Source organism: Argiope bruennichi, chromosome X2 (genome assembly GCF_947563725.1).
Source record: "Argiope bruennichi chromosome X2, qqArgBrue1.1, whole genome shotgun sequence".
In the NCBI taxonomy this organism is placed as follows: Eukaryota; Metazoa; Arthropoda; class Arachnida; order Araneae; family Araneidae; genus Argiope; species Argiope bruennichi.
The window spans coordinates 14,682,387-14,707,169 of NC_079163.1; positions in this window are offsets into that span (position 1 = coordinate 14,682,387).

The window sequence follows — 24,783 nt, forward strand, 5'->3', positions numbered from 1 at the left end:
AACAAAAAGACATGAAATGCATCAAATGCTGAGTGAAAAAAGGAAATAAAAAACGCTATATGCTTTTGTATCATACATGACGGGAAAAAAGGAAGAAATTATACAGGGCAGAAAATGCTGTATTTCTTTTCATATATTCATATCTGAGTATCAAAATATACTTTTGCTCTAATTCTCTGCTTAAAGTACCTAGTTGTCCATTTAGGAATATACTTTCTATAATTGAGCCTTTATTAATTGATTATTTCTTTCAAATTCTAAATTTAAATTTTTAATAAATTGCTTAATAAATTACTTTACTTTTTTGAAGATAAAATTTTAAAAAATCTACCACTTTTTTAATTAATATTGCTTAACTCTTATTATACTTTAAAAATGGATGAAATTTTGGAATACTGCAACCTTCCCTAACCTTAACATTCAAAAACTGAAAACAAATTTACCAAAAAAGTAGCAGAAATCATTGCTAACTGATTAATTAAAATAGAAAATTTTAAATTTTTCTAACTTTATCACTGTGGTCCTGTCTTCGTTTCTGCTTTAATTTCAAGCCAAATTCAAAAAAAAAAATGTGACTCAAGTTATAAACATTGGTAATTTAATTTAAAAAGTAATATTAGCAACATCTCAGCATGTACATCAAATCTACCTCTAAAAATAATTTTCTAAAATAATCTGTAGGAACAAATTTATACAGCACTATCATAATAAAAATGTAGAAGTTTCACAGATGCATAAAGCTTGTAAAATATTTTAAGGATGAAAATTAAATTGCTTGAGACTCGAAATTTGCTTTCATAAATTTTTAATTTCCAAAATTAAAGTATTTCTTATAATAATCGTTTTAAACTTAGGATTCTGGTTATTTATTTGACATTCTATGGATATTTAATTTATTTGATATGATCCATAGAAAGGATATTTTAAAACAAATTCTTGAACAAATGTGATGAGCCAAGCTGACCACTTAGCGAAATAAAAGACTTCCATGTCCTTGAGAGGGATAAGTAGAAATATGGAATGGCTTTGTGGATGATAAGAAAATAAAGCGGCAGTCTGGCTTTCATATGTATGGATAACACTGGGTATGTGATAAAAATAAAGCGAAAGGAAAAATATCAACCAGTAATCTAAAATGAGTAGGGATGCCTTGAAAAAGGAGAGTAGTGAAATTAAATTGCGTCATTTGTTATAAACTTCAGTACCCTACTGATCTGAGCTCAAAAATCTATCAAACTAAAACATTAATACTTGAAAATAACGAAAGAAAACAATTGTGAAACCTCCACAACTCCCTTCTGTGAAACACATCTATTGATTTATGAAATCTGTTCATCACAACAAAATAATAAACTTTAAAATGCACGTTTATTATTTTACAAAACCATAAATGTTTCTATTTTAATTATTTTATACTTTTCTTTCATTAATTTTAAATTTATTTACAGGAAATATCAAGGAATCTTAGAAATATTTTTTAATCCAATTCATTATCACTGATAAAAAAAATCAAATTTAATTAACTGAATCGGTTAATTAATAATTAAGCTCCAGAAATAAAGAAGTACTGCCTTCAAAAAAATGTAAATTTACAAAATTTTACAGAATAAGTTATCTAAAATTATACCAAACTGCTTTAAAAACATTTCCCAACGGAAAGCGGTGTGGATTCATATATTACATAGGTCTATATAGGCATCAAATGCGGCCCGCCAATTAAGTTTTAGAATCCACTGAGATATCCTGCATCGAAATAGTGCATTTAAATAAGTGGTTAAATATTAAAAGAGAGGCGAAGTGATGTTAATTTGCAAATGAGGCGTTACGTCCATTTGCATCCGTTAGATATAACATTTGTTGATTAGTAAGTCAAATATCAAAACCATTTTTTTACCTAAAAAAAATTAAAGGCAAAAAATGAATGGCAGATATCTCTTCCATGTAAATAAAATATAATCTCAATGGTAAGCAATTTTATTAATAAAAAATGTTAAGTTCTTTGACCTATGAATGTGTCTACCTTATAAATTATCGAAATTTTCACCCATATCGAAGTAACTTTTAAAATTATCTTTGAAATCAATTTATACTTTGGTTCAATAACAGATTTAAATATCGGCATTTCTTTGATTCTATTCAAAATAATCACGTCATTGTAGAAGAAAGGCTAAGAGATCTCACAATGCTCGACCAGAGTCCTATCAGAAAAAAAAATTAAATCTTTCCCCTGAAATTAACTTGTTCATCTTATGATTATTAATTCAATAAAATTCTATAAACAACTAAAAAAAAGAGTTAATCCATACTTATGGAATACTCATGAGATGAACCCTGCTATTTTAATATGGAAACCTGGAAACCAATGCTCATATTTCAGAATGAAACTAATGCTCATATTTGAGAATGAAACTAATGCTCATAATTCAGAATGAAACTAATGCTCATAATTCAGAATGAAACCAATGCTCATATTGCAGGACATCAGAGGTTTGTATAAGATGACGTAAAATTAAATACTTGATTGCATGCACAATTTCATTTTTCATGAAATGTGAGGCCATAAATTATCATCCTAGAAACAATTTATTCATTTTCAAAACAGATTTCTATTTCCCTAAGTTAGTTTCAATCTGACAAAAAAAAGCATTAAAGTATCAAATGTAATTATTCGATAAAACTATGAAAACATTAATAACAAAAGTCTACCAAATTGAATTTTTTGCCTGAAATTTATGTAAAACATATGATGTTTCAAAAAGCCGATTTCAAAAACATTATATATTTTTCTATATGACATAAGGATTTTTAACGATTCTGAAGCTCAAAATTTCGAATTTGAAAAATTTGTATAACACTTGCAACTGCAATTTACAAAACATTAATTATTTTAATAAAACTTAATTACTAAAAATACTTGAAAAAATCAAATAATTAATAAAAAAGACTAATAAATAAAAAGAAATTCAATTACATAAAAAATTATTTTACTTTTTATAATTTTTTATGTTTTAAGGGAAAATGATCAATGTCTCTTTTTAATTCCAAACAGTAATTTGCCATCTTATTCACATTGCAGTATCCTTGATATTCTCTTCCGTGTATATACATATTTTTGTGAAAAAGCACCAGATTTTTCAGGAAATGACTTTTGATGGGAATTCAAAACTTGTATTTTTAAATTCTTGCTACAACTCGAGTTCTTCTAAATTTTTTAGAATTTTTGCCATTTTCACTCTGTATTCTTGTAATTTCCTCAAATTTCTCCGTGAAGTTTTTTGAAATATCCCATTATTTTTTCTTCATCGATTCCATTTTTTCTCTCATTTACCTTTCATACAAAAATACAAGTTTTATATCTGGACCAATAAACACGCTTTTATTATTTTACTTTCCAATAAATGTGGAAAAACATCAATTACATATCGAAAGCAATCATTACCTTTTCCCCAAAATAACTTAAAAATCCCAGTTTTTCGCGCAAGGGGGGGGGGGGGGGTAAGAGGACGCTTCAAGTTTTGTCGAATCACGTTCTTTTATCCGTGGTTAGAGATCTTTCTTTCCTAATTCACTGTCCTTTCGGAACTTACTATTCTACTCACATTAGAAATTACATTTTTTTATATCTACATTCTAGATACATGATAAAAAATTTTAATCCTTCTTAAATTTGATTATTAATGTCTTGAAATATTCTGTCCTTTTTTTCCTTAAAAATATCGTAATAATATAAGTGAATGATTTTAGAATGTAAGTGAAAGAAATTTTTTATAATGCATCTTGTAGACATTATGCCCATAACTTATGTATTTTTATTTTAAGTGTAAAAAGCCTGGGACGAATTTAAAAATCAAAAATTAATGATCAAATAAAGAGAGAGAGAGAGATGTCGTTTGCGAGAAAAAAAAATGGAAATGAAATCGACTAAGCCAGAATTTATCGATGGAAGAGTTAACAGTTAAAATAAAAAATGTTTGTATAACTGAGGGAAATATAAATTAAACAGAATATGATAGGGGATTAATTATTGCAAATGTTCAATGTATTGTCTTCCAATCTCGACCATAAATTTCATTTCTGAGCGGCAAAAGAATTGCTTCCTGCAGTAGAAAAGCGCGGATAATCATTTGATAGCTGAGCTCTTGAATATAAGACAATAAAACCAGCATTCATAAGCCGTTATACTGCCCAAAATCTTATAATTATAGCATATAATTAAAAAATAAGTTTAACAGAAGCGAAGCTTCAGACTTAATTAAGGGCTTAAATTAAAAATTATTATGCCAATTAATTGATTTTGGTTTCATAATTTTTAAAAATTATGTTTTATTTCCATTCTTTTGGTACAAACCTCATCGTATTATCGTTATTAATTTTTGAATTATTGGGTTTAAAAATTACTTTTAACTTTTGAATCACCCTGCATATAATATATACCTTTCAATTATTTTATTAATTAAATGTCTTAGCCAAATGTATTAGAATGATTTTATCTACCACTATATAATGAATTCCTTTTGAAGAAATCAGTTCACTTTTGTGTTTCATTCCCTTCTAATGTCAGAATCAAACGACAAAAGTAATTTTCGCTGTTCAATGAGGTCATTATCCTCTTTCAATATGAGCAAAGAATTCGAAAATGAAATTGACTTAGTGCATTTAATGTATACGATGTGAACATGAAATTTATCGCCCCCAAGCACAAAACATTTTTTTACTTAACGCCTACAGAATATCCTTAAGACGCGCTTACAAATTGAGACTTTTTATTTGCCCTTTTTCAGATTTCTAAGAAGCTGCGCATTTGAGGAAAATGAAAGCATGAAAACTTATTTTCATGCATGTACTATTTACGACGCTGTTAAAGTTCTCAAATCTTTAGAAAAGTTGCAGTTTTCAAGTTTGTCTTACAGTATTCGATTACAAAAGAAAATATCGATCCCGTTCGTCTCCAAAAAGTGAATAGGACAAGCTCTATCGACTAAAAAGGCGAAATACTGACATAAAGAAGATTTTAAAAACTATTGAAGCAGGAATCATTGTATTTATACTTATTTCTCTGTTTTTCCTGGGACGGAAACATAACATCTTATTCATTTAAACTCGAAAAAACAGTCTGTTATAACAACATAAATAGAAGTTCCATTTTGGAAAAAGCGGTTATAAAAGATTTCAATTGCAGTGAAATCCCTGTCAAATAAAGGGCCCTTTTTCCTAGAAAAGTCTATTTTCTTTAACATTAGATCTTGATATTATATACTGCGACCCGAATTTTTTTGGAAAGCTTTCGAGATTCTTATAACAAGTTCGATGGACCTGGATTTCTTTTTATTCCTCAAATAAGTTTCGGTTTAATTCACTCTCAAACAATTGTTAGTGAATAACCGAAGGTATTGCGGGTTTTTAATATTTTATTTATTCTTCGAGAGTTATATTTGCAATACTTATTATAAAACAAAAGCTTTATTTAATATATATATTAATACCAGTATGCAATATTTCACAACGAATTCAGATTAATTACTTTTTATGATTTGTAGATGTTGTTTAAGAAACAAAAAGAATGTTAAAAAATGAGTCATGCATAGTAAAACTTAATCATAAAATCTGTTATTATAAAGTTTTTTTAATTAACCCTTTAATCAAATGGCGCTAGTAAAATTAAAATACTTACATTCTAATGCATTTAATGAAGCATATCGAGCATCTCATTTTAGGCAAGCATTTCAATTACATTTAAAAATCGCGCTGTTTTTAATTTAAATTTAACAAAACTAAAACTGTTTTTATGCTTAAACAAAGGCTATGAAATATTGCTTAAGTTTAAAAGAAGACGAAATCGGTCTTACTATCTCGCATGAACTATTCCATGCAAAAATTCAAATTCAAGAGTGGTCTTTAGAAGTAAATTTTATGTGCAGTAATATAGCTTTATTTTTTTTAATTGTAGTATTATTGTCTAAGTAATAAATAAAAATAAAACCCCACCCATTTTAAGTACGTCTGGAAATTCTGAATAACATGTTTGTCACTGATACTAATATGGGAACGAAAACCCATACAAAACATATCTCTTTAAAGCCATGAATGAAATTCTCACAAAAAAAAAGTTAAGTGCTCATCACTAATAGTGGAATTTCTAAGATGTTTTAATTCATTTCTACTTAGCAAATCCCATATTTTTTTTTCATATATATACTATTTTTATACACTTCCTAATGTGCAAAAGTTTTAAAACTTTTGTATAGAGAATGTGCTTGATGAAAATACACTACTGTTTTATTTCGTTACTTAACAATTCCGTTAATCTATTTATGCTAGTGGTACTTACTATCTTGTAGTAAGTCTGAGAAAGAATTGATACAAATATTCTATAATATTTATAATAATTAATTATAAACTAAAGACTAAGGAAATATTTGTAACTAAACAGTTTCGTTTCCCTATATAATATAAAAACTTTTTCATAAACACCCTGTGTATATGAACATTTCATCCACTTTTATATAACTTCATTAAAAAAATTTGTAATCGATATTTCATCACTTTCTAATGTAGAAATTTTGGGTAATTAAGAGTTCTCGATAGCCATGCACAATTTTAGTATTTTCAGAAAATAATTGTGAATTACTTGATTGATTAAATTAAATTTCAATTCCATATGTGTGGCGATATATAAAAGGGAGTTTGAGAGAAAGTGACGTCAAGATTACATACTATTAATGATAATCAGTTAAAAACTAAAAGGTAGAAAATAACCAAAATAAAAAAAAAATTACTTTCTAGTAGACTTCTAAAATTGTATAGCAATTTATTTTAATTATCTTTACAACTTATTTTCATGAAATTTGTTAGCGAGATTTGTATCAAATATGATAATTAGCATTAGCATTTAAAATTGTTTTCTGAATGATGCAACAATATTAAATAAAATACAAAATAAGCTACTTTCTGTTAGAAAACAAAGATCAGGTTAAGATTGTAAGTTAATTTTGGTAAAATAAGTCTTCATTTCAAATAATGTCGGCACTTTCACAATGTTAAAAACGCAACAAGAAAGGATGAAAATAAATTATTGTAAAGTATTCATTTTTATGATAAATTAACTCATCATGAACTCCTGTTCAGAAAACTTGGGGCAAATGACTGGAAATTCAGACCAAACTATAAATTTAGTTTACATTACAGTTGCATGACAACCATAATTTCATTTGTCAAGCAACGTATACTGCACAGCAAATTACGTTACAGTGCATATGAGGCCATTTTTCCCTTTGAGTTTATTACAATGTTGATTGTTAGAAATGAGTAAATTTTCCTTTCTATATAGTAACAACCCCCAGGGGGGCACCTCTAAGTGAGGATGAGATGCTTCCGGTATGGTGGTTAGATCTCGCCACCCTGCAGAGTACCCGAAAAGGTGGAGGTCTGTCTTCTCCCATCTATGACGGGACGTACTTCCTTAGGGAAGGGTTGCACCGTGGCCGGTGATGACCCTTTGGACTCAACCACATTTCCTTCCAGTGTTGCTGTTGCGGCGGTCCGGTCGTTCAGTATTTATTATCCGTGTGCCTTCGGGCGTGTCGGAGAGTCAGTGATATGACTTATTATATAGCAACTTTCCTCTGGGGGACACCTCAAAAATGAGGACGAAAAGCTTCCAGTATTCCAGTATAAGCTCACCAGGAGTTGGTTCTCGCCTCTCTGATGAGTACAGAAAAAGATGAGAGGTGGCTATCTCCCATCGATGACAAGACGTACTTCCAAAGGGAAGGGTTGTACCATAGCCGATGATGCCCCTTAAGAAACCACAATTCCCTCTAGTGTTGCTGTCGTAGTGGTTCGGTCATTCAGTTTTATCCATAAGCCTTCGGGCGGGTCGTACTAGTCAAATTTGTGATTATTATATAGTAACTCACATTTTTTATATATATATATATGCATACACTTCATATTTTCAGCAGCCCCCTTTGAAATTTAATGCAAGGTACAAATGATTTAACCCAGCCTTACAAAAACATCAGGGTTCGATTATACAGAGCACTAAACATTTTTTTATGTATAGCACTGGTTACTCAAATTTTTAAATCGAATACTCTGAAATTTAATTGAATTGGATGTTTTCCTACAAACTAATGGACAATATCTTCAGTAATTTGTGCAGTAAAATTTACCAAAATAGTGGCAGTGATAATTTCGATTACAGAATTTTTTATTGGATAAAAATCTTGATTCAGTTAATATCCATAAACAACAACAAAAAATCTTGGATCAACAACTCAATGGCTATTGTTTCCAATGAATGATCGTCCAGAAAGATACTCTCTAATTGAAAGGATAAATAATTTTCGCCATTTTTTTCCACTGTTGAAACGCTAAGAAATTATTTTAATTATCTTTCATGTCAATTAATGTTTCTGTAAAAAGTAATAATAATTAAAATGAATTAACTTGTTTTGATTTAATTTTAAATATAGGATGGAACTCTGATAACCTAGTTCCAATTTTTTGAAATTGTTTTTTAAAATGAAACAAGCGAACAATATAGTTAAAAATTGAATTTTTTTATAAAATTGTAATTTGCTAAATTTTAAGTAAAACTAGTATACTATTTTAAGCCTTCATTTAATTTACAGAAAACGGATAATAATTTATAATAAATAGTGACGCTTTATCTGGAGATGTATGTGCTTTTTAATCATTTAACAGTTTAAATTAAAATAAGTCAGGGTGTTTAATACCTCTTCGTTCATTATTCACACAAAAACGAAAATTTCAAAAGCGTCATGGACTATTCATGTTATTGTAGATTTAAATTTAAAAACTCGTAAAAGAAAGAAACATGAAATAAATTTTTAAATAAGAATGCCACAGTTGATAGATATTCCAAGGCGTAAGCAATTGGATAGTATATGAACTTCCATGATCAACTTCAGTTAAGAGAAGGTTATTCAACCATATCTAAGAGATATGTCATTTCATAAATCTTATTGCTCCAAAAAAGTTAAATAATTAAGAAAGATATTGATTTACAACCTTCAGAATTCAAAAAAAATTATCAATAAAATTCCCGCATATTAGTTAATACAATAAAATTTGAGAGAAAAGAATTCTTGCTTTAGATTTATTCCTATGACTCCCTTCCCATGCTGCATAGCAATCCATTCTTACTTCAATCTGTATATCACGACTTCAAAAAAGCTGTAAAAATTTGACCATCTTTGACGCAATATTATAATATTATAAGTGCTTACTATACATCAATAGAATTATAATTATATTATATTATAAACCACGTTATACGATTTCATAACAATATAACAATAATGAAAATATTTTGACCATTAAAAATGTCATCAATTTTGTTGTTGTTGTTCTTATAACAGCTCGATGCAGTAATATATATAATTTTTAAAATTAAAATTCTTATTTATTCTTTAATTGATTTACAGTTGATTGCTCTATTTCGAGTCTAATTTGAAATCATTATTTCTGACAGGTCTCATATTTTTAAATTACTGTCGGATGAGAAGAACTGTACCGAACTTGCCACCCCATTCTTTAGACCACTTCTCTACAGCAAAATGGGAACGACAGAAATCCACAACAGCAAACTTATCCGATCCATGCACGCCAGATTGTATGAAGAAAATGATTTGAAGTTCAAGATTCTCCAATTCCAATACCAATATTGCTAACCGAATACTGAAGACCGAAACATTAAGTTTGAATACCGTGCGTTAAATATACCATACTTGTGCATGGATTTATAATTTTTACTGTACCAAATATCTAAGGACATCAATAAAGAATTACTCGATTCTGCCATGGCATTCAACATGATCTGCATGATAAACCCGGCCACAATGAATGGTAATTTTATGCTCTGCCAATGCATAATTGCCGCCGTTATAAATATCTCATGCGACGACTCCTGAGTCAGAAATGTAAGCCACCATCAATCATGTTTCTGTTAACCAGACAATGCCAACATTTCTGTTGTCTCCGTAGAAGCAAGAACCCGCTTACTGATACAGAAAATTATCATCGCCATATCTGAAGGGCTTCCAAATGAGAAAATCTCTATGAGTAATAATATGTATTTTATTTCGACAACAAAAGAGATAAACAGAGGAAAATAAAAACATTCAAAGCATTGTTTCAAAAAAACGTAAAAATAATTTATCAATATTTTAATATATTTTCTCATTCCCCGAGTTCAAAAATTAAGTATATTTTTATCAGAAAAATTAATTAGGATAAGAAAAATTAATAAGGCATATATTGCATTTTAAATTTGACTACAAAAACTTCCTAAAAATTAATTAATTAGTTTAAAATTAGAGTAAAGTGCATAAATAGAAGTTTTTCAAAAATTCTCCTGAATTTGGATGATATATATAGAAAGAAAGAGAAAGAGAAATCTTCACGATATTTTGTAAGTAACACAACTTTTCGTATAACTAATTATAGTGGCTAAAAATATCCTAGCAAAGAACTAGCAACATTTCCTCAAATACAATTTGTTATTACAAAATACTCAGATATATTTGAGTGTATTTCCCTATAGGTCTAATATTTACTTGAACTGAAAAGTTTCGCTTCCAAAAAGTACACTAACATGAACAAATTCGATTTTAAACCAGAAACCATATAAATAAATCCTTTGATTTGTCATAAATCAAAATATATCAAACAAACCAGAAAATACAGCAAATAAGGCGGAGAAAGTTGTGTATCTTTGGTTTGAAAGCACCTTCAGATATTCCGTGGAGACATCCAATGAATTTTATTCAGAAAGTTGCTTATTATTCAAGAATTTAGAAGGAAACGAAGCAGAAATGTAAAAAAAAAAGATCCGGGGAAAAACATCGAGACATCTGGACTTACTAGTTTCCTCTTTTTTAAATTTTACGTAAGAACTCAGTCAAAATGTTTCCAAGGTCTAAAATTTCCCCACACTCCTTGAAACGTATTTAGGATTGTTTGTGACCTTATTTGAGCTATATTGATGTTCTGTTCAATATGTAAATGTGTAGGATAAACTAAATATAGGAAAAGAACTTATACTAAATATGGGAACTCAAATTTATCATAGTTAGATACGAATTTTACATTTATAGAGTCTGACTCAACTTACTATACTTAAACGTATATATATATATATATATATATATATATATATATATATATATATATATATATATATATATATATATATATAGTCTGATTAGAAACTTAACTATTTATACTTAAACACAACTTACTCTAACGCAAACTCAGACTCATGCAAAAAAAACGTACAAGTCTTGTTAATATAAAAAGATACTTTAAATAATAATTTCCTTATTTTTGCTTGAAATTTATATTCTTCTTTTTAATTTTTAATTTATATAAAAGATACTTTAAATAAGAATCTCAAAATTATTTTCTTTTTAGTTTCCGATTTATATATCATTAGCCTGAATATTATGAAATCTTGAAATCTACTTTTTTTATTTGTTTCAGGGTGGTATCATTGATATAGAATTAAAAATTTAATTAGATTGATCTATTAACATATAATTAATTTCTGAAAATGTTGAAACAACATGCTCTGAACGAGAGTACACAGTTGACAAAATTTCAAAATTTTAATATTTCAGGAACTGAGTGAAAAATCATTTACAAAATTTACAATGAAGCATGAAAAATTAAATAAAAGTGCATCAAACTTTTTTAAAAACATTTAAAAGCGCCACAATGCATCCAAATCTGTCTAAAAACCGTATTGTGAAAGCATTAAAATCAAAATAAATATAAATTCATCAGATTTCAATTGTTATATGTTGATCCTATTCCTGAAACACTATATTTTATGCTTTATATTATTGCGCCATTCAGTTTTTGTAATCTGAAATTTTCCAAACAAAAGCCATTTAAATGCTATAAAACCGAATTAAACTTGTAAATGTATACAAAGGAGAAACGAGAGAAGATTCTGTTTTCCAAATAAACTTAGAAAAACACAAGAGAATACTCTTTTAATTCAGTTTCTTTTCTAAATCAAATTTAAAATGGTTAATACAAATTTAAATTTGTAAATAAATGCAATCCTACTTCATCAACGTACATTTAAATAAAAGAAAACGATATTTTTTATGTACTAATGAAGAGTTTTTTCATAATAAAATCTCAAAAAGAGAGAAGTGATAAGAACACTTAAAATATCAGGAAATTTGTTTAAATCAGGCACCAACAATGTTACAATCATAAATTGTTTTATAATAAATCAATATCCATTAAACGTTTGAAATGTATCTTTATATTATCAAAAAGCGATAAAAAACATTTAATTAATGGATTTTTGGTCTCCTGGTTTCTTTTTGACCTTATAAAAAAACACAAATCAAAATATATTTATGAATACTTATTTATTCTGAAATTATTTACAGACATAAATTTAAAATAATTCATTTTCATATTAATTAAAAATAGTATTTTTAACATTAAAAGTAATGGCATTTCTCCGATACATTGGAACTGCCCTTGGGAAATGGTCATTTGACCGCTCTTGGTAGGTTTAGTCTTAATCTTTCAGATATTTACTTTAAACTTTACTGCAGCTCTCGAAACAAAACAAAAAAATCGTAAGCCATTGAAAGTAAAGTGTCTGAAATCATTAACGTAACAAAAGACAAATCAAACTTAAATGTATAGATTGTATGATTTAAAATTGGTTTAAGGATCAACTGCAGTCTTTTTAGAAAATGAATAATTTCATTTTTAAAGTTTGGAAAAAGACATGAAAGATCATACACTGAGATACAAAATGGAGCCTTTCTTTTGGAAAAAAAAGTATTTAATCCTAATGAAATTGTTCATACTGAATTGATAAATGTGAGTGGATCCATCAGCTGCAGTTTTTTTCCAACCAATTTTAAATGGGAATTAAATATGTATATTTACATATATACGTGACACTTTTCAAGTTACCTAAACTGATTGAGATTTTGAGTTTCTTTGGTGCTTGACATATAAAATCTCTTCAGTGACCAATAGTAATTAGCTGTAACAGCTAACATTCTTTCACTTTATTGCACCCAGAAATTCTTTTCGATGATAAAAATACTTTTGAATAGTTTCTTTAATAAACATTATGCCTCATGCATATATAAATGTTTTTCATATTTCAAAAAAGGTGTCTATGAGGATCTAACTCATAGATGTGGGGTTACAGTCTTTGATGCTATTTTCTCGAATCGTAGATTCTACATGATTTTTATACTCTGAGGATAACGAATCTCACTATATTAAGTTCATGAAATCGCCACGGGATACTCTGTTTAATCAGATTACAGTTCTATTCTGAAAATGCATTGCATCTTTGATTCCACAATGTTCTTAAAATAAATAATATGTTCTCGTATTCCAAAATTGTCCATTTTTGCATCGAATCATAACATTAATGAATGATTTGATTCCAATTAATGTCCATAAATCTGGTGATTCGAAGCATGTAGAACTCATAGAGAAATTAATTAAATGACTAATTGTAATAGGTAAATAAGGGCTATTTTGGAACAGATCAAAATTCTTGATCCGTGAACCAATTGGCAAATTCTTGATCCGTGAACCAATTGGCAAAGGTGATACTTGACCCGGCTTTCTCTTCAGCAATTTTCGATTCTACACTAGTGACAGATTGCTTGATCCTAATATATTTAACCTGTCCAGGACGTGTACACCACAGATGTTTGTTGTAATCGGGTCTCGAACTATCGATTTTCAGGTCGTGAAACCAAGCCATCACAAACTCAGAATTCAACGGAAAATATATTCTTAACTATAGAAACTATTCTTAAATATATTCTTAACTAACCACGCAATCTGCTTTTCTTTTGGTTCAAATTCTAATATGTTTCAAAGCAGTTCAGAAAACTTGCTGCAATACCCCAGTCAAATTATTCTCCCTGGTGTGACGTGGAAGTTTGGAGAGAGGACTGCCAGCTCAGGTGCCGCTTTCTTCATTTGACTGCGATTCAAGATTACGAGGTCCGTCCCAAAATAGCTCTAATGTTGACTTAAGAAAAACGGGACGTTAATATAACTAAAACTAAAAAGAACAGTCTAATTACTACGAAAATGAAAACTAAATACACCTCTTTCCAATAGTTTTTGAGATCGACCAAGTATGCAAGCATTAAAAATAGGGCCTGTAGTGGAAAGACATAATACCGAAAAACTTTTTTTTTTAATTTGGGCAGTATTTCCTTCAATATTACTAAGTAATTCTCGCCATCATCTTCTGCTCTTCCAAAATAGTAATTCAGAAAAATCATCAAAAGGATAATTCTGAATATTATAAGTCATTAAGTAATAATAATTGACTTAAATGGTTATCAGGGTTTTCGTTTTCTACTTAAATATTATTTAAGTAAAATAATCAGTAGCGTATAAATTCATTAAATACGAATGTGAAAGTTATCAGTAAAAGATAAAGAAAAATGAAATACTGATTAAGAAATACTCAATTATTTCAACAATTCAACAGTATTTTAGCATCATAGTTGCACTTTTTATTATTCTGTATGCTGTAACATATTAAATAATATTACTGTCTGAAATTTTAATAAACGTATTATCGAAAATGTCGTTTGAAAAACGATATAAAATCATTTATTTCTTTTTATCTCTGTTTAATTACTGATAACAAATAATTAATTCACTTTGATAAGATAGTTATAAATATGGAAAAGTTTCTTATCTTTAAAATGCATTCTTTTCTTCTAGAGGAAATAAGAATTAATGCAAATGATGAATTATTTTATGAATTCAATTAATAATTCTTCAATGAAGAGTTTCTGAAAGCAATGCTTTTTAATCTTATAAGCTCTTAATAAATATCTTACACCTTTCCTTTAAAGTATATTTCTTTCGTTAACTCATATGAATATAAATTTTCTTTGTCAAGAATAACGGTTTCTTTTATTGTGCGGGAAATGTGCAAATTCCGAATTGGAAGAATTCAGTAGTTTTCCTTTTTTTAAGAACGCTTCAATAACTTAAAAGAAGAAAGAAAATGTCTTGATGGGCATTCAAAACTCGACTCAATAGATCTCCTGATATTATGTCGTCCGAAAATATTTCATAAAGTACTCGTATGACTCCTGGAGAACTATAATAAATCATCCAGCCTGACAATTTATTAAGAAGACGCTATATCAATTAGCAGTGAATTAAATACTGCAGTCTTAGAATCTCTCGGCAAATCTTGTTGATATAAAAATATAAAATTTATTATATTCCTAATATCTTGTTAACTAATTTTCTCATCCATATTGTTATAAAATTTAATTTATTCCTGTTATAAAATTTAACTATCATTGGTCCTTTTTTCTGTATTTCATAATTTTTTTTTCCTCTTCAAAATTATTTTTTAACTGAAAACGACTTAATAATTGATATTAAGCACACAAAAAATTACTGACTTTCATAATCAGGTGTTTTTAATGATCTTTACTTGGCGGTGTTTCCCATTTAACGATCATTCATGTTTTTTTATACACTTATTAGCCTTTGTGTAAAACTTCATGTAATACAGTGAAGGAATACTGAGTCGATGCATTAATCATTTCATTAATTTCATTAAATGCATTTAGTACTCCCCACTTTACTGCAATTATTCGTGTTTAAAAGTAATTAGTTATTTTAAATTAGTATTTGATTAACATGGCAGTATTTGAACTGTTTTTAAGTAGAAGGAATTATTTAATGATTGATAAAATAAAAATCAATCAATAGTCTAACGTCTTTTTCTCGACTTAAATAAATCTCTACGAGGGGTAATGGCTTTTCCATTACTCTGTTGCATTCCTAGTTTTGAATTATTTTCTATAACCACTCCGTGAATTATTCTGCTTTTGATAAGATTTTTCAATCCTCTTCTTAAGATATCATTTAATTTCATAGTTATATCCAGGTCATACATTTCCCTTTTTTCATATCATCTCATGCTGGTCATATTGTACTTTATATCCTTATCTATGCAACATTTACATATATTCAAACTACATTATGACTGAAACCACGTTAAGAGTCTTCAAAATATACTAGCACTATAGAACATACATTTGATTTCTTATCATATATTTCTATAAGTACTGCAACATAAATTTTAGATTTCTTTTGTGGACCATTGTACCATATCTACATTCCTTCTTCTTATAATGTAGCATGATAAGATCATGTAATTTTATAACAATATTTCTAATTTCTATACAAAATATAAGTCAAAATGAATTTTAAATGTCAAAGAAATTTGAAAAGGAAATATATTAATTATTAAATTATGTAGTATTCTTTTAAATATTCAAAGTATCATTGATAAACCATAGTAAATTATTAGTATTTTATCTTTACAAACAATGATTAAAATCACAAAGAATCAGAATATACCAGAGACTGGAAAAAAAAGATTGATTCCTTTTTCTTAAAGAGATTTGGTTAAACGCTTTACTATGGGCTTAAGTACGTCTATGATTTCAGACGGAAAATGATGTCGTAAATTACTTTATAGCCTGAGCTTTATTTTCCTTTCTTATTACCCTTAAATCACCACTGAATGATTATTGACGTATTGACCTTGAGGATAAAGAAAAATTCTATGTTCCCGAGATGATGAGCAGCTGACGACAGAGATGGGTCATCGTTAAAAAAATACTGAGAAAGGATTACCTCATTTTTTTTTTGTCCAAATAAATGTTGGAACCGGAAAAATCATTCAGACAGTTTAATATTAATAAAATATGATCAAAATAGACAGCATCGAAACAATATTAGATGCTTCTTTAATCAAAATAGCTTTCAGATAGGAAGAAGGTTTTTGTGCGGAAACCAGTTCGGAAAAAAATAATTTTTATTAAAAAAAACTATTTGTACTATCCCAAATAAGTTTATGGATCACAAGACGTTGTAAAATAATGCAAATATGTATGCCATAGCATTCATAACCATATATGGCTATTAATTATAATAATCTCCTTCCAAAATTTTTAAAAATTATGTATAAATAAGAAAAATGTTATTTTGAATTTTATGAATTAAAAGAAATTTAAAGCACACATTTTTTAACACAGGCTGATATTATTTCACATTTAATATTATTTTTCATTACTGAGCAGAATTTTCTATAATGAAGGTGGATATTTTGGGAAATAATTATAATTTCCGTTTTATCTTTAAAAGAAATTTCATATTAAGAAAAAAATCAGAAAGCATCGAAACTCATCAAAACACACCAAAAATCACATACTATCTGCCGATCATAACATGAAAACATTCCAACATAATATTGACCATAAAATGAATCAAATATTATTTTTTACGGGCATTAAATATTATTTATAAAAAAGTGTAATAAATCTATAAGTCTATAACAGTTCCAATGCTTTAAAGCGTACTGATGAAAAGGGGATTTTTCAAAATTTCTTATAATGCTTTCTAATGCCTATTTAACGAAAAACACAAAATTTATGTAATACTATAAATATAAAGAGATTGCATATGTAACATCGAACCAATATAATATTTTAATAAGAATGCATCAAATATTATTGTTAAATATGTATTAGAATTATAGTGTTAAATAAGTAAGGCAGTGTTTGATCAAAATAACAGTAATGCAGCAATGTAATTGAATCGCTGATAGATTAGTAGAAACCATGACACTATATCCTGAATTTCTTGAAGTAGTATATAAAAAGAAATATTCTATGAAAACAAGCCTAAATTCGTAAAACCTTGTAAAGAAAAGACTAAATATTTTAGAAAATTTAAATTTCTTCTTTGGAATATTTAAACTTTAGAATATATTTTATATAAATAGAAGAAATGATATAAGAGAGATATATTAATTTCAAAAATTATGAATTAAAAAGATGCACAAAAAAAGAGAATTATGCAACTAAATTTATTTTTTTCTAATGAAATTGATTCTTAATTGAATTACAAAAAAAATATCTTCTATTCCTTAGTTTCATCCTATTTCTAAACTGAATGATAAAATAAGTTTACCGTTTATTTTAACTCATCAGTTAAATATCGCAGTCAAGTTTTGCTATATTTTAGTAGTTTTAAGCTAATTTCCTTATCGGTATTATAATAATTGAAAATGATATGCATACTATATAATAATGGTGTCATGTTTAAGGCATCCCAAATATGAAAACATAATACATATTAAATAGAAATCCCCAGTATCGTATTAACACAAATACAATCAACCAAAATGATATACATTATTTACTTCTACAGTGCTCAAATATCGTATGACAAGGTGAAATTGCGTCAGGCAGGATGAAAATGGGCAAATCAGTTTTTTCTTATATGCGCATTCTATTGGCTGAGAAAAAAAGTTAGAAGTTCATAGTTAAATCGCTAACTAGTGTAATTTGAAATACTGTTAGTTTTCATTTTTAATTAATAGAGTGCATATATAAACAAAAGATAATTTGGTACATTTTAATCTCTCCTGATGCAATCTCAATCCATTCTGGTGCGTTAATAACCATTATCGAAATTAATAATTTAACATCTCATAATCATGCTCCTCAAATTTCCTCCCCTTAATATTATTTTTTATAAAAATGTATAAAGCATTATATTATAGCTATAATTATAATTCTAAACCAGTTACAATCCACGAGTTAAAAACATTCGCTGATCGATCGACACCATAAATACAATAATAAACAATTCCAAAATCTCCTATAATTGATAAAACTCTACTTTTAGATAAACTAAATTAATATATAAAACTTATATATATCGTATTATTCAGAGTGCGTAAACATTTTTGGAATACTGTATTAAAAATCAAAAACAAAAGTATATTAATAATTCTTATAGGTATGAACTACTTTAATGTAAATATATTTTCAAAGGAAAACCAAAAAATAACTTTTTAAGTTTTTTTATCTATTTTTTGACGGGGGAGGATAAATCAACTATTGAAAGTTCATAATTGTTAATTCATTAAATAATAATACATGTAGTATATAGAGAATATACATGGAATATAAAAAGAATATACTACAGAATAATTTAATATGTACTTATATCCCTGTAAACTCAATACTAATGTACGCAAAACTTAATTACAGCATTAAAAAATTTATTAACTTTGACATATTCTTTGCTATTTGAGATTATTTACAATACTTTAATAAATCATACAAAATATTATTCCATAAAAAATATATTAAAAAAAGAAACAAGTCAATTTTTTATAATAATATGGATTTTAAATAATGCATGCATCAATACATGTATTATTTTATTAATGCTAAGCCATTAATAAAGATTTTAATCATCAATTATTATTATAATCCAATTATTTATGATGAAAGGCTAAAACCTTTTTTATAGATTTATAAAAAGTTCGGTAATTTTTTTTTAATTTTTTAAATAAATGTAAGTATGTTTATAATAATCTATAACAAAAAAAATTTTCAAACAGATTTCCAAATAAAAAAATACATTTTTTTTTTTTTTTTAGCAGAAATGCAGTTATTTAAGCAGAGTTATTTTTCAATGTTTTTCCTCTTTTAGATACAACTATATCAAAAGGTTTGATGAATTTTAATCCTTCTTATGGTTCCAATATCAAAAGCATTGACATAAAAAATAATGTATAAATCTTGCTTTTTTATGTGATCAACCATTTTGCGTCTACTTTATATATTAATGCGGAAATCGACTCTCTAGAAAATATTTGGACCCTAGAAATTTTTTTCCGAGATGTGTACCCAAGTTTCTAGGCGGGAGGGATTAAACCTTTACATGCATTTCATATCTTTAGTTGGGGATAAAACTAGCCATGTTTTTTAGCAAGATATAAGTAAAATTTCTGGAGAATTTCAAGCTATGTTGAGGAAAGCTTCAGGACTGTAAAATATATCTAAGTACTGCATTACATAGTTAATGCCACTGTCGAAATGGGTACTTAAAAGAATTTCATAGCCATAAGATGCAGAATGGAAAGCACGGTAAGATCTATTCTGAGGAATTTAACCAAAACGATCCATTAATCCAAGGGAAAATGTTTGAAAAAATGAAATATGACAACGATTCGTGCTATCTATGATGATTTAATAACAAATAAATATATTTATAATTCGGTCTGTAACCGTTCAAACTTAAAATGGGCGTTGAAGGAATTTCAAAATACTTAAGAAATGTCTTGCACTTAAACTTCATCATAGGAAGTTGAGTTTCAGTGATAGATAATGCAGTGAGTAGAAGTGTCTATGCAGTAAGTATTATAGAAAACTATGAATTTCTATCACATCTATGAATTTCTGAGCTCATATTTAGATCTATGAGTATGAAAACATCTAAGAGTTTCCATGCAATAAGTGTTAGAGAAAACTATGAGTTTCTATGCAGTAAGTGTTATAGAAAACTATGAGTTTCTATGCAGTAAGTGTTATAGAAAACTATGAATTAATTTCTATGCAGTGATCTATGAGTTTCTATCATATCTATGAATTTATGTACTCATATCTAGATCTATGAGTATGAAAACATCGATGAGTTTCTATGCTGTGAGTGTTATAGAAAACTGATCCACTTTCGGTATATTTTTTATCCAAATTTCCTCCCTTAAATATCTGCTTACTAATTATGCTGATTATTATAAAATTTGAATAGAAAACTTACTTTATGATAATGAAGAGAAAAGAATGATTTTTTTTCTTCGAGAGGAAGACTGTTTTATTTTCAACCTTCTATTTGCCAAAGAAATATTTGAACTGCAGAAAGTTTTAATTATACGAAAACTTCATGTTTAGATAAAGAACATATAATTAAAACTATTTAAACAAGATTCTGTTTTTCTTTTTTTTAGAAAACTTCGTTTTCATAAAAGCTTCTATGGCATTTTTATATATAATACATCCTAAGAAATTATCTTTAATAACAAAGATTTTAAAAATATTTTTGCTCATCATAATTTACAAAATGACTCAAAACCGCAGCCCCAAGATATACAGTATAATATTGAGCAGCAGAATTTATTTTTCAACTTGTGAGAATTTTAATATTAAATTTCAGTTTGTGAGAATTTAGTAAAAAAATTCTAATTAATGCCCTTCGTTTGGATAATGCAGAATCCTTATAACTAGAAATTAATTAAAAGGGACGGGTTCTTAATATCGGTATTTTTGTAATAAGGAGGAACTTTAGGGGCTTCTTCTGGGGTTTTTTTTTTCCTATTTTCTAAAGAATGAGCTTTTAGAACAAAAGTTATGCTTTTTTCTTAATTCTCTCCACGACATAAACATCCATCAAAAACTGTAAACAAATGATTTGAAGAATACTGTAGCAGTCAAATAATAGACTTTGTGTGTCCTGCCATTATTATTTGCTGCCCATAATAAAGTTATTTATTGTTGCTAGAGAATAAAAATATGGCTCTATTTCGGCATAAATGTAAATTTGCTTTGTAACTCTTTAACTGTTTATTTTATGTTTCGGATTTTATTGCAACATTCAATTTTGGAAGAAAAGGAATTTGTAAAATGAACACTTTGAGTTGATCATAAAATCTCCATTTGCATCCAATAAGAAATACAACAATACATATAACTCACGTGTTACGTTATAATGCTAAACTTTTCTTTCGCCTGTAAAATAGCCTTTCAGAGGAAATCAGTTTTGCTTTATGTAAGAAATCATAACAGCGACTTTCTTTTTATTTTTATGTGCCAAATAGTAAAATATATTTTAAATTTCTATAGGTATGTTAGTTTTAATATTTGTCTTCAGTATAAGAGAATCAGTTTTCGAAATATCAATCACTTTTTGCGTTAGTTGATTCACTATTTTACGACACCAGGTTTCTTTTCACTAATAAATTGTCAATATTACGATTGCCTTTATTTTTTAAAATTTTCTTTGGGTTATTGAAATGAAAATACTCAAAGTGTTGATGTTTTTTGTTTGTTTTATAATGCTCCTTTATAATTTTTTTTTTACTTAATAGACGCTTTGACTAAAATGTATTCTACGAAATTGAATATGGTAAAGACCTGTATTTATTTTAAATGTGTCTTAGCCTCAATTTTACTCCATCACTTCATCTACATAACTAAGATTTTATTATGCGAGAATTCTGTGAGTATACTAGTTTTAATTTTTCAGTAAATGTTAACACTAGGTTTATCATGAGTTAGCATATATCTATTTCTACCAAAGGGATCAAAATGACCCCTTTCGGTATTTAATTAAAAAAAAAATATAAACTGACCTATCTATTATGAAGTTAAAGTAGAAAAAACTTTTATATTTTCAATGTATTTGTTGAGGTGTGGTATGATCAAAAGGCAGTTCGTCTGTGTTTATTTACTAAAAATAAGTGTTTATTTTCTAATCTAGGTCGTCAAGACCATATATTCTTTCATCATCTTCTACCAAAACATTGACTCACACGTCTTCGTACCAACATTCTATAATAGCTTCTATCTTACTGACTTTCGGCTTCATCTTCTTGCTTCTTATATACACACATTTTACCAACGCATACTTATTTCTATATTTATACCTATATCTATGCGCATTCCTATCAAGCCGTTACATATTTAAATATAAATGTAGGTATTCTCAACAATATTTATTCGAATGGTCAAAATGACCTCTTCGGTAAAAGTATGTATACTATATATATTCCTCCGAAACTAAAAAAAAAAGAAAAAGATAATATTTGCGATTATATGTCTTATAAATATAAGTAAAAATTAATTAAAATATTCCCATAAAATACGGCAATAATTTTCTTGAAGAAAATTAACGAAACGTTTTTTTCAAAGGGGTCAAAATGATCCCATGATAAACCTAGTATTAAAATACTAAACATATAGTGGAAGATAAAATGACCGTTTTCCAATGGCAGTTCCAATATAACCAAAAAACATCAATACAAAAAGTGTTGATAAGCCCATAAAAATGCAGCAAAATACATTACATAGTTTTAAAATTTTAAAATCAACTGGGAAGCAAATTGAAGATCAATAACTTTTTATTTAATGAAAAAATTCTTTTAATTTATGATATCGTGAATTAGTAATATCTCAATAATAACCATGCTTTCAAACGGAGTGCAATCATTATCAGTAAATATATTACCTTCAAACATAATTCACCTTATTTAACTTTTTTAAAAATAGTAACTATTTAAAAAACCTATTAAAGAACTATAAGACCATTTTTTTACAAATATTATAGTTTTTCTTCAACTTCAGAGTTAAATTTCTAAAAAATTGATCAACTGATTAAGTTGTGAATAGATACATTAGGTTGAAAAATTCTTTGGAAAATATTCAGATTGACAATAAAATTTCAGTATTTTTTTTTAATTTTAAATAATTTATATAAAATATTGATATTTTTTAATTAAATATTAAATAATTTTTGTTTAGGTTGATTTTTTTTTGTTTAACTTTATTAGTGAATTACGAAAATTCTTTACAGATATTTTATAAAGTGTCTTTTTCACACTTACAAATTTAAAATTTGGAAAAAGGTACAAACAGGCTTTATATTTCACAAAAAGTCTTTTTCAAATAATATTATACTTAGTATTGACTTAATTAGTGTTTTATTACTAAATAAGATAATTTCTTTTTGATTCGTCAGATAATTGATAAAAGATTTTTGGTATTAATATATTAGTATTTTTCAAATAACAATTTCTCAGCTCTTCAGATTAATTATTTGCATTGCAGAATGACACTTAATCCTCTGTTCATACTTATTCAACTAATAAAAATAATCAATTTTCTTCTAAAAAATATGCGGTTTCATCAGAGGTTTTTCGAGATATTATAAATAAGTTAATTCGCTTAGAATTATATTCATATTATAATAATAAAGAATAGATTTTCTTTTATCTCCATTTTAAATTAAGATTGTCAAAAACATGTTGCAGTATTTAATCTCTCTATTTATATTCTATTAAATATTTTTTAGCATTAAAATAACCGCAAGAAAAAACTTTAATTTTCAATTAAGAGTATCAACGCATTTAGATGACAGTGGTATCAACAGTATCAACATTTAAAACTGTATGCTTGATAAACTCATTTTCCAATAATATGTTCACGTTTTTCTCAGAATAAAAAATAAATACATATTTATATCCTGCTCATAAAGAAATTGATTACCTTGTTTATTTTTACTAGAAGAAATTAAATAGCAAACGAAAATATAAAAATGGATTACTTTGATTACCTTCTCAATAAATACATTAATTTCCTTGTTTATTTTCATTAGAAGAAATTAAACCTTGTTTTATTTGAGAAGAAACGACAAACTCAAATATTAAAAATTTGCAAATATCGGCATATATTGGGTGGAATTTCAAGCTTACGTCACAACTACTAACTAGCAAATATTTAGCTGCATTAATTCTTTAATCTGTAGGTATTTATAATTATGACATTAAAAATGTTCATAAAGCATGGAAAGGAAATAACTGTTTTTGAAATATGAATAATGATTATATAAAGAATAAGCTGTTCAATATTATTTTTATTTCACTTTTTGTACGTCTTATACATTTTTGAGAACTCATCGCATAAATGCATAAAGATGGTTATGATCTATTCATACATTTTTAAAAATCAAATCATTAAAAAATGAATTGATCAGAGTATTAGCTGATGCTAGCTGTTATCCTTAAATTCTTCAAACTGAAAGTGATTTGTGATTATGCTTATTATCATATTTAATTATAAAGATTTATGATAT